Raw genomic sequence first — 15,760 nt, 5'->3', positions numbered from 1 at the left:
TGAGAATGTAGGCTGATGTCACACATTACTTTCTCCAGAGACAGGTCTAAGGAAATATTCCCTAAAATGAGAACACCCCTCCAGTAGAATGGAATGTCTTAGGAGAGAGGGAGTGACTGGGGTGGAAGTGATAGGAACATTGTGGAGTGGGGAATAGACTATTTTTCATGATAAAAGAAAGGAAAGCCTGAAATAGTCTGACTTGCATCCTCAATTTGGAGAAAGGGGATTTTTTGGTTTGTTTTTGTTTCTTTTTTGCTGAGCAATGAGGGTTAAGTGACTTGCCCAAGGTCACATGGCTAGTACATGTCAAGTGTCTGAAACCAGATTTGAACTCAGGTCCTCCTCCTGAATCCAGGGCCGATGATTTATCTGGAAAGTTATCTTTTAAAGGACTCTGAGGAAGACTAGAAAGACTCCTATAAATGAACAATTTTATAAAGGAAAGTTGACTCAAGAGGAATAGAATACAATAATTCCAAATAATTCTAAAGGAGAGGAAAAATGAAAGCTATTTGAAGAGATCTAAATGGGTTCACAGTGAACTTACTAACCAACTTTGATTTTAGAAAGAAATGTACAGAAAATGAAAGCAAGAAAAAGTAAAAAGAAATAAGTATGTTTGAAGTGCAGTTGTGCTTAGCACAGTGGCACATAATAGGTTTTAATGAATGCTTGCTGACCGACTAATGTGAGGAGTGGTAAAGCTCAGAATGAGTTGAGGATAGTGAGCAAAGCTAAGGACTCGTAAAAGGGCTTGGGGTAGTTGTTATATTCTTTTTAAAGTTATATTGAGGTTGGGGAAGGAAGAGCAAAGAAAGGATAAGACCTTTACTTGACGGGGAGGGGTGGAACAGTATTCACTGGCAACAGAGAGAAGGAAGAGCTGCTCCATCCATATTTTGTTTTGATCTTTGTTCTGAAAATGACAAAACAAAAATGACTGATATGTAACTAATATCCAAACTAAGTAAAGAGATAGCAAGGGAACACTCAGTAGCCATTGGTGAATTCAAGTCACTAGGTCCAGATGAACTACGTTCTTGGATCCTGAGAGAATGGGCAGATGTGATGGCTGAGTCACAGTCTGTGATCTTTGAAAGATCATAGAAAATGGGAGAGAGGTGTCACACAATTACAGAAGGGTAAATGCCCCAATTTTCTAAGAAGAGATAATAGAGTCTGAAAACTCTTGAATATGATATTAAATTCTAGGATGGATAATCAAAGGAGTGATTAGTGAACATATAAAAAGCAAAATGATTCCAAAGAATTAGCATGACTTCATCAAAGATAGGTCAAATCAGGCTAAACTTATTTCCCTTTTGGACAAGATTATTAAGCTTGGAAACACCAGGGAATGGTGATTTTTTTCTGTATAGAATTTTTATTTTCCTACATGTAAAAACAAATTTTGACATCAATTTTTAAAACTTTGTGTTCTAACTTCTCTTCCTCCCTCCCTTCCACCCCCAAGAACTCAAGCAATTCAATATAAGTTATACATGAGTAGTCATGGAAAACATCTCCGTATTAGCCAGGTTGTGAGAGAAAACAGAGAAAAACAAAACTTCAGATTAAGGAACTATCAAAAAAATTATGCTTCAATCTGTTTTCAGATACCATCAGTTCTTTCTCTGTAGATGGATTGCAATTTTCATAAGTCCTTCAGAGTTATATTGGATCATTGCCTTGCTGAAAATAATCATGTCCTTCCCAGCAGATCATCTTACACTATTGCTGTTCTTTTGTATACAGTACATTTCACTCTGCTTCAGTTCATATAGATCTTCCAGGTTTTTCTGATATCATCCTGTTCATCATAACCTTTATATAGTACCTTAAACTTGACAAAGAATTTTCTTCACAGTAGCCCAGCAAAGTAGGTACCATACATTTTACCATTATAATTAATCATCATGACTATTTCCCTTCATCCTATTCCCTTGCAATGATATTTACTCTATTTTCTATCTTCTTTTACCTTATTCCTCCTCAGAAGTGTTTTGCTTCTGACTGCACCCTTCCCTGCTCTGTCCTCCATTCTTTCACCCTTTCCTCCTTATCTTCTTCCTCTCCTACTTTCCTACAGGGTTAGATAGATTACTCCTCCCAATTGGGTGTGTTTGTTATTCCCTTGTCGGGCCAACTCTGATAAGATTAAGGTCTTTGAGCTAATACCGTGTTCTAAATTTTCTTCCTCCCTCTCTCTTCTACCATCCCTATGAAATCAAGCAATTCAATATAAGTCATGCATGTGCAGTTATGCAGAACATCTTTACCTTCCTGGAAAGTGTTTTGCTTTTTACTTCTCCCTCCCCCAATCTGCCCTTCCTCCCTTCTCCTCTCCCCACCCCCTTATCTCCTTCCTCTCCCACTTTCCCTCAGGGCAAAATATATTAGTATACCCACCTGAGTATGTATGTTATTTCCTCTTTGAGCCAATTCTGATGATAGTAAGGTTCACTCACTCCCCAACTCCTTCCCCCTCTTCTCCTCCTGTTCATAGGCTTTTTATTTTTTCTTTTAGGTGAACTACTTTTCCACAGTCTACTTTTTCCTTTCCCTTTCTTCCAGCGCATTCCTCTTACCCTTTAACTTTATGTTAAAGATGTCATTATGGGTTAGCTAGGTGGCACAGTGGACAGAGCACCAGCCCAGGACCCAGGGGGCCCCAATCCCAAATCCAGCCCCAGATATAAGCCACCCCACCCTTTCTGCCCCACAAAAACAAAGATAAACAAAAAAATAAATGCTTTACAGATATCATCCCTTCATATTCAATTCACACCTGTGTCCTCTAAGTGTATTCCTTTCACTTGCCCTAATACTGAGAAAGTTCTTATGAGTTAGAAGTATAATCTTCCCATGTAGGAATGTAAACAGTTTAATCATTTAATATCCCCCATTATTTCTTTTTCCTGTTTACCTTTTTGCGCTTTTCTAGGGTCTTGTATTTGAAAGTAAAATTTTCTATTCAGTTCAGGTCTTTTCATCACAAATGCCTGAAAGTCCTCTTTTTCAATGAAGTCCCATTTTTTCCTCTGAAAGATTATAATAAGTTTTGCTGGGTAGGTGATTCTTGGCTGTAGTCCCAGTTCCTTTGCCCTCCAGAATATCATATTCCATGCCCTCTGGTCCTTTGATGTAGATGCTGCTAGATCTTGTTTTATCCTTATTGTAGCTCCACAGTATTTGAATTCCTTTATTCTAGCTGATTGCAATATTTTCTCTTTGACCTGGGAGCTCTGGAATTTGGCTGTATTATTCCTGGAGGTTTTCCTTTTGGGATCTCTTTCAGAAGGTGAATGGTGGATTCTTTCAATTTCTATTTTACCTTCTATTTCTAGAATATAAGGGCAATTTTCGCTGACAATTTCTTGAAAGATGCTGTCTAAACTCTTATTTTGGTCATGGTTTTCAGGTAGTCCAGTGATTTTCAAATTATCTATTCTGGATCTATTTTCCAGGTCAGCTGTTTTTCCAAGGAGATATTTCATATTGCCCTCTATTTTTTTATTCATTTGGATTTGCTTTACTCTGTCTTGGTTTTAGTCACTAGCTCCTATTTGTTCAATCCTAATTCTTAGGCAATTATTTTCTTCTAAGAGCCTTTGTATCTCCTTTTCCATTTTGCTTTTAAAGCTGTTGACTTTTTCTCATGACTCTCCTGCATTGCTCTTCCATTCTTTCCTTCATCTCTCTAAATCTTCCTTCTATCTTTCTTACTTTCTCTTCAAAGTCCCTTTTGAGAGCTTCCATGGCCTGAGATCAATTTATATTTTTCTTGGATGCTTTGGATATAGGGATCCTGAGGTTGATATCCTCTTCTGAGGGTGCACCTTGATCTTCCTTGTCACTGAAGAAACTTTCTATAATTCTCAACTTTCTTTGCTTGCTAATCTTGCTGTATTTTACTGGACTTTTAACTCTCTTTTACAGTGGGGCCCTACTTCCAAGCTACACTGCCCCAAGCTTCAGAGGGTCCCAGGTGTTTTGGTTTGAGGAAGGGCAGGTTTTTCTCTTGCTTGGCTTGTTCTCTGGTACAAAGATAACCTCAATCCAACTTGCTAATTAACCAGCCAGCAAACGTTTGTGTGCTGTGTTTTTTAGCTCTGACAAGACTGCGCCCCTTCCCCACCTTGGCCTCCTGCCACTCTAGATTTCTTCCTGGTTCCCCACTGGGGTGGGATAGCTGAATTTCTCCTTAGGTCCCAAAGACACCCCTTTATTTTCCACCCCACCCCCACCAGACAGCCATTCAGCCCTTTCACCCAACCATAAGCTTAGTTCCAGAAGATGATAGTACTGCAGCTGATTTGGAGGCTTGGGAGTATGTTTCTCTCGTGCAGCCTGCCTGGGGATTGTGTCAGTGCAATCACAGAGTTGGAGTCTCACAGCCCAGCACAGCCCCCTCTAAGCTGTCTTTGGCTGGAAAATAATCTCAGACCATCTTTTTTGTGCATTTTGTTGCTATAGAGATTGTTTATGGCTTTTTTGGGAGTAATTGTGTCACGAGCTCTATGTGTTTGATGTCTTTTCTCTACCTCCCAGGAATGGTGATTTTTTTTTAAGTGAGGCAATTGGGGTTAAGTGACTTGCCCAGGGTCACACAGCTAGTAAGTGTTAAGTGTCTGAGGCCGGATTTGAACTCAGGTACTCCTGACTCCAGGGCCGGTGCTCTATCCACTGCGCCACCTAGCTGCCTGGAATGGTGATTTTTTAAAAAAGCAATTGAGAAATTATCTCATGCTGCTCTTGTGGAACAGATTAACTGATGTAGACTAGACGATAATATAATTAGATAAATCTGGAATTGGTTGTTTCACTGGAATCAAAGAGTAGCTATTAATGGCTAGATTCCAACTGGATGGGAGGTCTCTAGTGCAGTGCCCCTGAGTTCTATACTTGGCCCTACTTTTTTTTTTTTTTTTGCATTTTTATCAATGACTTGGATAAAGGCATAGTTGGAATGCTCATCAAATTTGCAGATGACACAAAGTTGGGAGAGAAAGCTAATACAATGGAAGACAGAATTAGGATCCTAAAGGATCTTGATGAACAAGATCATTAGACCAAATCTAATATGATGAATTTCAGTGGATATAAATGCAAAATCTTGCTGATAAGTTCAAAAGAACAACTTTACATCACAATGTTGAAGAGGTATGTATGGTTAGTCAGCATTTTGTCTAAGAAATATATTTAGAGGACTGTAATTTCAATACAGATTAGCAGTGTGATGTCACAATAAAAGAAGCTAAGGGAATGTTGGATTTCATTGAAAGACCTAGCTTCTAGGAATAAGGAGGCGATGATTTCACCAGACATTGTTTTGGTCACATTATATCAGGAGTCCTGGATTCAATTCCAGGTAGCCACGGTTTAAGAAGGACATTAATAAAGTGGAGAACATTCAGAGGATGTCACTAAGGATGAAGGGCTTTGAGACCATGTCATATGAAGACTTGTTGAAAAAATTGGGGAGATTTAGCTTGGAGGAGAGTAGACTCAGGGTTATGGTGGTGGTGGTGGTGATGGGTAGAATATATCTTCAAGCATTTAAAGGTCTGTCACATAGACGAGGGAATAGATTTGTTCCATTTGACCAAAAGAGGAAGAATCAGGAGCAAAAAGTAGAAGTTATAATGAGGCAGACTTAGGTTTGATATCAGAAGAAACTTGCTAAACATTAAAGCCTTCTCAAGATGGAATAGGATGCCTCCAGAGGTAATGAGTTCCTCCTTGCTGGAGGATTTCAAGCAGAAATTAGATGACCATTTTATGTTAAAATAGGGATTGGGTTGGGATATTTGTTTGAATAAGTGTCCACCAAGGTGCCCTCCAGTTCTACATCCTGTGATTATAGGATTCATTTGAGATCTTTAGGCAAGAGAAGATGAACACTAGTTGGGAATGTTGCAGTGAGGACTTTCAATCAGGCTCAGGTTGTCCTTGATCCTTGATGACAGTTAAGTGGCTCCATGGATAGAGCCTTGCACCTTGAATCAAGAAGACCTGAGTTCAAGCTGGCCTCAGACACTTACCAGCTGTGTGACCCTGGGCAAGTTACTTTATTTTTTTCCCTTTCTATAAAATGAGCTGGAGAAGGAAATGGAAATAATTCCAGTATCTTTGACAAGAATACTCCAAATTGGATAATGAAGAGTCCAACACAACCGAACAACAACAATAAGATCCCTGAGGGCATGGAGTAGGTATTTAATAAATACTTGTTAATTTGCTTTACCTAGAATCTGAGGTAGGATTTGAATTCGGGATGTAGAATTAACCCTCCTCCCACTACTTTAGAGATAACTGTTCTTGGTCCTATAACCACAAGTAAAGAAAAAAAAACTTTTGATTGGCTGTTGAGCTAGAATTGGGAGTATGTACAATAGACTCCTGTGGAGGTTAACTTGATGTTCAAGCCTGAACATTTACATAGGACCCTCCTCATTGATGGAGAGAATGAAGCCCAGTGTTCCATGCTTGCATGAGGAGGCTCAAACATATCCCGATTTCTAATTTGTCTCACTAGAAACTTTGGGGAATTTTCTCTTGGATGAGATCAGAAGCTCGTAGTGGAAGCTAGAAGAAAGATTTCTTCTCTCCCAGGCTCTCCCAACTCTACCTCTTACACAAACTCAGAGCATTGAGTCATCATTCTTTCTAATGTAAGCAGAAACTCAAAGTTCATTTGCATAATGACTATTTTCATTGGTGGAGAATGATTACTCAAAGCTCCATTCCTGCAGTGAAAGTCAGATTCAGAAAGGAGAGATCCTGATTTTCAGGCATCCACCTTCAGGACAAGGACACACAAGTTTCCAGATTCTTTTCAGGCTCCTGAAGGGAGTGACTCTGGGAAGAAGATAATATGTCAAGGCAACAGCTCTTTGATCATGTCCCTAGCCCCAGCTTACTACACTAGAGACTTTGGTGAGTTTCTTCTGGTGTGTGAGGTCTGGGACTCTCTCTTTTGGTTGAGCTGAGACATCTCACTCCCAATGGGAGAGCTCATTCACTTTGCATATCATCTGCTATGTTCTCATTTTCTCATTATGTATTCATTTTCTGACTTCTGTTTGCTAAAAGCTCGGATAAATGGGTTTTTTGTTATTTGCTATATGTATTCTTTGTGATGCTGGCATTTAGTGGGAAGGGAGTCACACCTTGTATAAATAACTTGGGCATGCTTTCTCTGTTCAGGGATAGCTATTAGGCTCAACTTGAACCTAGAGATTATCTCCCCTAGACAAAAAAAGAAAAAAAAAGATTATTTCCCCTTGACTAACAATATATTGGGGGACAGGTAGATCTAATCCTATCCTAGTATCTTGTCTCTGGGAAGAAGAGAGTGGTGAGCTTCTGGTCTCAACCTCCTGTTTCCCTTTTTGGTAGGAATCAATTTTCCTTGGGGAAGGGTGAAGGAAGGAGACTCTAGAGACATTTATCTGTTTTGCTTTTGTATTCAGACCCATGTGGGCACACATAACCTACACAGGCAACACACAGCATACTCTCCAATGAGGAGAGGCTTAGGCAAAGGCTGAAGCATGAAACTTGGGTTAACATTTGTAAAGTGATTTGTAAGCACTGAAGTATTATATAAATGCAAGAGATTATTATTCTGGTCTGGGCTCTGCAGTTAACTGATTATGTAGTCTTCCCTTCTCTGGTCCTGATTTCTTCCTCTATACAATGAGAGTTTTAGAATGTCTGCTTTCTAAGGACTTCTCTAGCTCTGACATTCATAAAAGTCTATGATTCTACTGGACTTTTAGGCACCATGAAGTACTGGTGGGGGTTACATAATTTTAGGGGAAATCATCCCAGTGCCCCTCAAGCAATACCACATGGGCATCCCTCTCCTCCCCACCCCACTTCCAGACAATACAAAATACATCAGGCTGCTGAAGGACTGAATGAGTTCTGCAGGAAGAAGCCATAAAGACTGTGACAGGTGCCATGTGTCTGGATATGCTACTAAAAGTCCTGTGTCTCACTTGAACATAAATGATGAATGCCTCCTGATCTTCCCGTGGATCTACAGAATGCCAGGCCAATGAGTGAATGCCCACCTCCTTCTAAGTCTCCACAAACTTGGGAGGGGATTAGAAGAATCTCTATAAACTATAGTTCAGTGGATTTGAAATATTGCCTCTATCTTATTTTTGTTTTTTGTTTTGTTTTTTGCAGGCAATGAGGGTTAAGTGACTTGCCCAAGGTCACACAGCTAGTAAGTGTCAAGTGTTTGAGACCGGATTTGAACTCAGGTACTCCTGAATCCAAGGGCGGTGCTTTAACCACTGTGCCATCTAACTGCCCCCGCCTCTATTTTAAGTGTTCAGATAAAATGATTCAATTCATTTGGAAAAAAATTACTACTTGTGGGCCATGCTTTGGTCTTGTGAATGTACCCCTGCTAGAGGCTTCAGGAGAGGCAGCAACATGTACAAGGATGTAGTTGGTGCAGAGAACTGGTGAATGCTTGAGGACAATAGAATGACAGCCTCTATCTCTCCTCTTGGTGTCTTGTTGGATTGAAAAAGTGCAGCCTAGCCCAAGACTGACTTCCTTGAGAAAAAATAAATGCCCTAGACACTTAGGAAATGTTCTATAGTAAGTGGTAGGTTGGACCTGTCATTGGAAAGACCTGGGGTCAAATCTTGGCTGACCCTTCCAAACTTCGTGACCACTAGCAAGTCACTCAGAAAGTTATAGTTTACTCACCTGTAAAATGTGGATTAAATTCTCTTTAGAACCTGTCTTCCTGGGTTGTTGTGAAGCTCAAATGGGAGAATGTAAATAAGGACCTTGCAATCTTTGAAGTCCTGGAAAAAAAAGTTATTACCATTGTTAGAGTGAAGTCTCAGAAACCAGGGAAGAAATGCAGAAGTGAATGCATGAGAATGAATGGATGAGCAAGTGGATGAATGAGAAAGCCAACCAGAAAACCCACCCAGTCTCCTTTTGAGCAAGTGGGTGAGTGAGCATACTTGAAGGAGGTAGGCTCAGAGAACACTAGCCGGGAGAGCAATTGTCAACTCAGAAGAGGCAGTGTTGTACTGGCTAGAATGGACTATTTCCTGGAATAGGGATGACACTTGTTCACAGATGAGGAAAGTGAGACTGAAGAAGTTCGAGCGACTTGTTGAGGGATACACAGCTTGAAGTGATAATAGCTAAGATGTATATGGTACTTGCTATGTTCCAAGCACTGAGTTAAAGTGCTTGATAATTATTATCTCATTTGATCCTAACAACAACCTAGGGAGACAGGTGCTATTATTAATCTCCATTTTATAGGTGAGGAAACCGAGGCAGAGTTTACGGGATTTATGCTAACATAGCCATGTGCCGGAATTTGAACCAAGTTCTTCCTAACTTCATCATTTAGCTTCCTTATACAGGCATACAAGCTAGTGAATGTCTGAGCAAACCAGTATACAAGAGAGTGACTATGGGAGTGAACAAGAAAACAGTTGAATGTGAAAAGCAGACAAATAAGTGAGTAAGTAATGCTGGAGCAAGTAAGTGAATGGATGGGTGTGTAAGTGAATGAATGAGCAACAAGTAAGCAAGTAAGTGTGTGAATAAGCTAGGGAGTAAAAAGTGAGTGAAGGCATGAATGACAGAGCACGTGAGTGAGTGAATAAGTGACTAACAAACAGTTAAAGTGAGAAAGTTAAGTAAGCAAATGGGTGAGTGCATGAGTAAGTGAAGCATTGGATGTAAGCAAGTGGATGCACCGGGTGAACTGGTGAATGCACAAGGATGATGAGCAAGTGGTTGCTAACAGGAAAATGAATCCAGCCTCCTTTTGCAAGTGAGTGAATGAACAAGTGAGCAATCAAAAAATGGCATGACCAAATGTGGGAGTGGAAAAGTGGAAAAGTGAGCAAATGAGAGAATTAGTATGTAGTTAAGGGAAAGAATTAGAGAGCAAATGAGCAAACAGAAGAGAGAGACAGTGAATCCAGGAGTGAAAGAATGGACAGGTGAGTAAGTGAGGCAGGAGACAAATCGATGAATGATTGATTGAATAAATTATTGAACAGCACTTTCCCCATATGTAAAGTGAGGATGTTGGACTGGGGAACAAGTGAGTGGAGTGTTTGGGCAAGAATTCAAGTGTGCAGATGAAGAAAAAAGCAAAGAAATCCACAAGTTTTATTGGACATGGGGGATGTGACCTTGGGTGAGTGAGTATACTGGCAACTGAAGAGCTGACTCTTTTATGTTAAAACTGGGGTGAGGTAAGGGTAAGAGGGGTTCCTGAGAGATGACAGAGGTAGGTCTCTTAGCCCCCAGCTCTTGCGATAACAATGGACTAGGAGTGAGGAAGACTCAAGTCTGCACACTGCCTCAGACACTTACTAGCTGAATGACTTTGGTGTTATCACTTAGCCTCTTTCAGTTTCATTTTCCTCATCCATAAAATGGAGCTAATAAAAGCATCTATCTCACAGAGTTCTTGCAAAGATTGAAAGAGGTAACACATGTAAAGTACTTTGCAAACTTTAAAGCATCACATCAACGTTTATTATTAAGGATTATATTACTATTACTGACATTTATTGTTGTTGTTATCATTATCATTATTATTTCCTTCCACCAGGTCAGCCCCTCTCATGTTGGAGTTGGGGCTCTTTACATACATCCGAATGAGGAAAATGGGATTTTATTCAAAATACGACTCTACTAATATCTATGTGCACAAGTAATTTTCCCTCTGTGGGTCTCAGTTTCCCCATATGCAAAGTGAGGGTGTTGGATCAGATGACTTCTAAGTTTTTTTCAGTTGTAAATACCATGGTCCTATGATCCCAATCATCCTGACTCCAGACACTGGGTGAACCAAACTGCCTGCCTAACTTCCTGTGTCTTTGATTTCAAAAACAGGATGTGAAACTCATAGGAGGGACTTCAGGGGGTTAGTCATTTCCCTGCCTCTTGGCAGGATGTTTAGTGAAAGGATTTCTAGATGAAAAGGATTTCAGAGACTCTATAGTCCAAGTAAGAAACTGAGGTCTAGACAAAGTAAGTGACAAAGAGATCTACCAGATAAGGAGGATTTACTGAGGGTGCAGCTACTGTCAGGGATGGCATTCAAGCTAAGGAAGTGAAGGGAAGGGAAGGCAAGGGGAGGCAAGAGAAGGGGAAGGGAAAGGAAAAAATAATTTGTGTGCCTACTATGTGCCAGACACTGTGCTATCTTATTTGAGAAAGTTAGTTATCTCAGTCAGTAGACTATAAGCTCCAAGAGGGTGCTTTATTTTTGTCTGTGTGTATCCTGTGCTTCTTGTGTCGATGTGAATGTCCCCTCTCTTACCCTACACCCTTGTCATTTCACTAGGAGTCTTGGACTTCTGGTGAGGAAATTCCCTCTATCCATGTCAGCCAGTACTTTCCCTGTTACTTATGATTTTAGAGAGCTGACAGAGGCAGTAATTTGATTATGGTCACACCATGGGGATGGGTCAGAGAGACTTGTACATAGTATAGTGGAAAGAGCCTAGGACATGAAGCCAAAGGATTTGAGTTCAAATCCCACCTCTGGTACTACCTATGAAACACAGTGCCTGGTACATAGTAGGTACTTAACAAATGCTTATTGATTGACTGTGTGACCTCAGGGCAGTCCTTTAACCTCCAAGGGCTTCAGTTCCTGCATCTGTAAAATGAAAGGACTGGACTAAATGGATTCTGAAGTCCCTTCTAGTTCTAGAGAAATGATGCTTCTTTCTACTTCTAAAGCTTTAAGCAGCTGGATGGCTCAGGAGCTAGAGCGCTGGACCTAGAGTTAGGAAGACCTGAGTTCAACCTCCCCCCCCCATATTTACTGGCTGTGATCCTAGATAAGTTGCTTAACCATTGCCTGCCTCAGTTTTCTCATCTGTAAAATGGTGATGATAACAGCACCTACCTCCCAGAGTTGTTGTGAGGATAAAATAAAACAATATTTGTAAAGTGTTCAGCACAATGCTTGGCACACACCCTTTCCCATCCACTACGGCATGCTTTCTTTCTATGCCTTGAAAATAGTAGGTGCTTAATAATTTTTCTTTTAATCTAAAAGGCTTTTGTATTAAGCCTGTTGGGGTTGCACAGGCACACTTGGGAAAAATCTATCCTCTTCCAATGATGTCACAAGGGCTCCATTTATATGTAATTATTGAGAGAAATGTCTAGAGATAACATTGACCTTTAGTGAGACTAATCATTTCCTGGAGGAACGGGCTCTGAAAATCAGAAATGATCCTGGCTAACCTCTCTACTGCAGCCGCCAAAGACTCACCGGCTCATGTCCTCCAGGCCTACAGATTGCCTATGTGTCACCCATTCTGTTGTCTCATCATTTGGGCACCATGACAATGTACTTCAAAAAGTGGATTCTTACCTAGAGAAGAATTTTTCCCCCACACTTTCAGTCCATAACATTGTTGGCATTCAGGGTTTTCAGGGCCTTGGGATAGCCAAATATTGCACACTCTATCCTGCATCTATTCCCTTCCCCAAACCTCCTTGGGGCAGGAAAAAAAAACAAAAAAAAAGCCAACAAAAACAAAACAAAACAAAAAACTATATTTGGAGATCAGTAGTACAGTGGAAAGAGTATTGGGCTTGGAGTCAGGAAAATTGGCCTTTGTGAATTCAAACCCAGTTCCAGACACTTCCTAGTTGTGTGACCATGGGCAAGTCATTTCACCTTGTTTGCCTCAGTTTCCTCCTCCGTAAAATGAGATAGAGAAGGAAATGGCAAGCTACTCCAGTATTTCTACCAAGAAACCCCCAAATAGGGTAGCTAGATGGCAAAGTAGATAGAGCACTGACCCTGGAGTCAGGAGGACCTGAGTTCAAATCCAGCCTCAGACACTTGACACTAGCTGTGTGACCCTGGGCAAGTCACTTATCCCCAATCGCCTCACCAAAAAAAAAAAACAAAAAAAAACAAAAAAAAACACAACAAACAAACCAAACCAAACCAACCCAAATGGGGTCACAAAGAGTCAGACATGACTGAAAAATTACTGAACAACAACAAGGTTCCAGACCTGGTCTCTTGCCTAAGACTCCAGCATGACCTCTTTCTACAGAAAGAAAGAAAGGCTCCATCCCTGGCCTCCCTCCTTGGATTCTAGTACTGGCTTTGTTTCCCTTTTGCTCCCTGAATTTCCTGCTTCCTGTTGGATCAAACCCACTTCTAATAATAAATTGTTTCCCAAACCTTAAAATGCTTTTGTTGTTGGGTCGTCTCAGTTGTGTCTGACTCTGTGACCCCAATTGGGGGTTTCTTGGCAGAGATACTGATTTCCTTCTCAAGCTCATTTTACAGATGGGGAAACTGAGGCAAACAGGGTGAAGTAACTTGACCAGTGTCACACAGCTAGTAAGTGTCTGAAACTGGTTTTGAACTTAGGTCTTCCTGACTTCAGGCCCTGTACTCTATCCACTGAACCATCTAGCTGCCCCTAAAGTGCTATCTAATGGCACAGGAATTTCTACATGGTACTCACTTGAACTTTGTAACCATCTGGCAAGTTGAGTAAACTGAGACTCAGTCCAGTGATGTCAGTCAACAAGCGTTTATTCTGTGCTTCCTGTGTGCCTGACACTATGGTTAGCCTTGGGGATTGGAAGAAAGGCTAATCCATGATCACATAGCTATTAAATGTGGGAGATGGAGGCAGGTATTAGGGATTCTGGGTCCGGCATTTAGTATCCACACGGCCTCTCTTCTACGGATATGGATCTAAGAACTAAAAGCCTTCAATGAGTAATATTGATCACACTGATCTCCTAAAGCCTTTGTGCTCAGAAGTAGAGTTTATTTCCTCGGCTGGAAAGATAATCAGTTCTTTCTCCCTAGGTCTCACTGCTCTAGATTCTCTGAGAATAAGAAAGTAGATTTCACCATTGGCCTCCCCCACCATTGGCCTTACTGGCTCCTTCCTCTCCTTTTTTCCATTCCATTTCCTCACCCCTCAACTGGGCCCTGGGGCAGCTAAGTGGTTCCATAGTGCATAGAGCAGCAGGCCTGGAGTAAGGAAGATTCATCTTTGTGAGTTCAAATCCAGCCCCAGAAACTTACTAGCTGTGTTACCCTGGGAAAGTTGCTTAATTCTATTTGTCTCAGTTTCCTAATCTGTAAATTGAGCTGGCTTGGCCAAGAAAACCCCAAATGGGGTCACAAAAAGTCAGACACTACTGAAACGACTTAAACAATAACTGTGTCCCCTTGCCCTTCCCACCTAAGTTTTTCCCTGCTATTAGTCTCTGAGTTCTGAGTTGGGTAATATCCTCCAGATTGGAGTCTCCATGGATTTCCATTGGTTCAAACTGGCATCATGTAAGTGGTTCTAAATGGTATGCCACACTGGCCCATGTCACATACCCACTCCCTGGCACACCCCTCCTGTGCCAGCCTATTTCCCAGTCAGTTTTCAAGAAGAAACAAATGCCAACTATGACTTCTAGGTGATGATGATATCTTGGCAAAAAAAAAATGATGGATTTTTTTCTTTTTAAAAGGAAGAAAAAAAAAGAAAGAGAAGCAAGCTGTTGTATGTCCCTGGAACATAAGAAGGGAAGTCTTTAATTTGCACACACAGCAGCTTCTCATCTCAGACCCCCAGGAATTTAAAGTTTAAAAAAGTAAACACTGACAGATCCAAGTCATCATTGACCAGATGGTGGGTCCAAAACAGGAGGAAGCTATACTTCCCACTCCCCACCCCCCAGGAAGCTTGAATATTCTCGGCTACATAGGAGTGGTGGTGACTCACCATTCAGTAGGAAGCCTTCCTTCTCAACTCTTTGCTATGAAAAGCTACAGAGGAATCAAACTCCAGCTACTCATCTTCCTGGCCCATGCATGAGTCTAGGGAGTTGAGCCCAAATCTCCTTGATTGACCCTAAAGCATCAGGAGTCTTAGTTCTGAAATGGAAGATGTTTTTCCCAGTGGGGAATGGATTGTAGAACCTTGAGGTCAAAACATGCACAGATACTGGGTCCCCCTTGTGGCTCCCAGAGATAGTACTTACTATGGTTCTCTCATCTGCCCCCAATCCTCACTCCCATCATCCTTCTATTTTCCATAGTTGTCTCCAGAATCAAATGATCTCAAAGTTGTAAGGGACCTCCAAGGCCACCCAGGCCAGTCTGGACCTCCAAATATTAGTCCAACCTGAACCTGAATAGGAATCCCTTCTACCCCATTTCTGATAAGTGATCCATCCTCCTCTTTTTGAAGACATCCAGTGACACAGAACACACCACCTATGCAGGCACCTCTTTTTCATTTGTGAAAACCCTAATGATCAGGAATTTCTTTTTTCTTTTCTTTTCTTTTCTTTTCTTTTCTTTTCTTTTTTTTTTTTTTTTGGTGAGGCAATTGGGGTTGAGTGACTTGCCCAGGGTCACACGGCTAGTAAGTGTCAAGTCTCTGAGGTTGGATTTGAACTCAGGTCCTCCTGAATCTAGGGCCAGTGCCTTATCCACTGCGCCACCTAGCTGCCCCTCTTTTTTCTTATATTGAGTTTATCTTCCTCTCATTTACCTTTATCCATTGTTCCTGCTTCTATCCCATCAGGTCAAACCAAACAAATTTATTTCCTCTTCCACAGTCTTTAAAATGCTTGAAGATGGTTCTCATCTTCCTTACATCTTGCCCAGTCTTCTCTTCTCTTGGTTAATTGTTTGTCCTTCATTTTTTTTTTGGTAAGGCAATTGGGGTTAAGTGACTTGCCCAGG

General features: G+C 41.0%; 1 long non-coding RNA gene across 1 annotated transcript in view; it reads left to right on the top strand.

Annotated features, from left to right (window-relative positions):
- Positions 1–6,745: 6,745 nt before the first annotated feature.
- LOC122735700 overlaps positions 6,746–15,760 on the top strand; it is a 47,051-nt gene continuing 38,036 nt past the window's right edge. Inside the window, exon 1 of the long non-coding RNA XR_006354141.1 lies at positions 6,746–6,942. This is a non-coding gene — a long non-coding RNA (uncharacterized LOC122735700). The remainder of the gene's footprint in view (positions 6,943–15,760) is intronic.

The sequence above is a fragment of the Dromiciops gliroides genome, chromosome 1, assembly GCF_019393635.1.
Source record: "Dromiciops gliroides isolate mDroGli1 chromosome 1, mDroGli1.pri, whole genome shotgun sequence".
Lineage (NCBI taxonomy): Eukaryota > Metazoa > Chordata > Mammalia > Microbiotheria > Microbiotheriidae > Dromiciops > Dromiciops gliroides.
The sequence above is the reverse complement of the archived record's forward strand: the minus strand, read 5'-3'. Positions and strand labels throughout refer to the sequence as shown.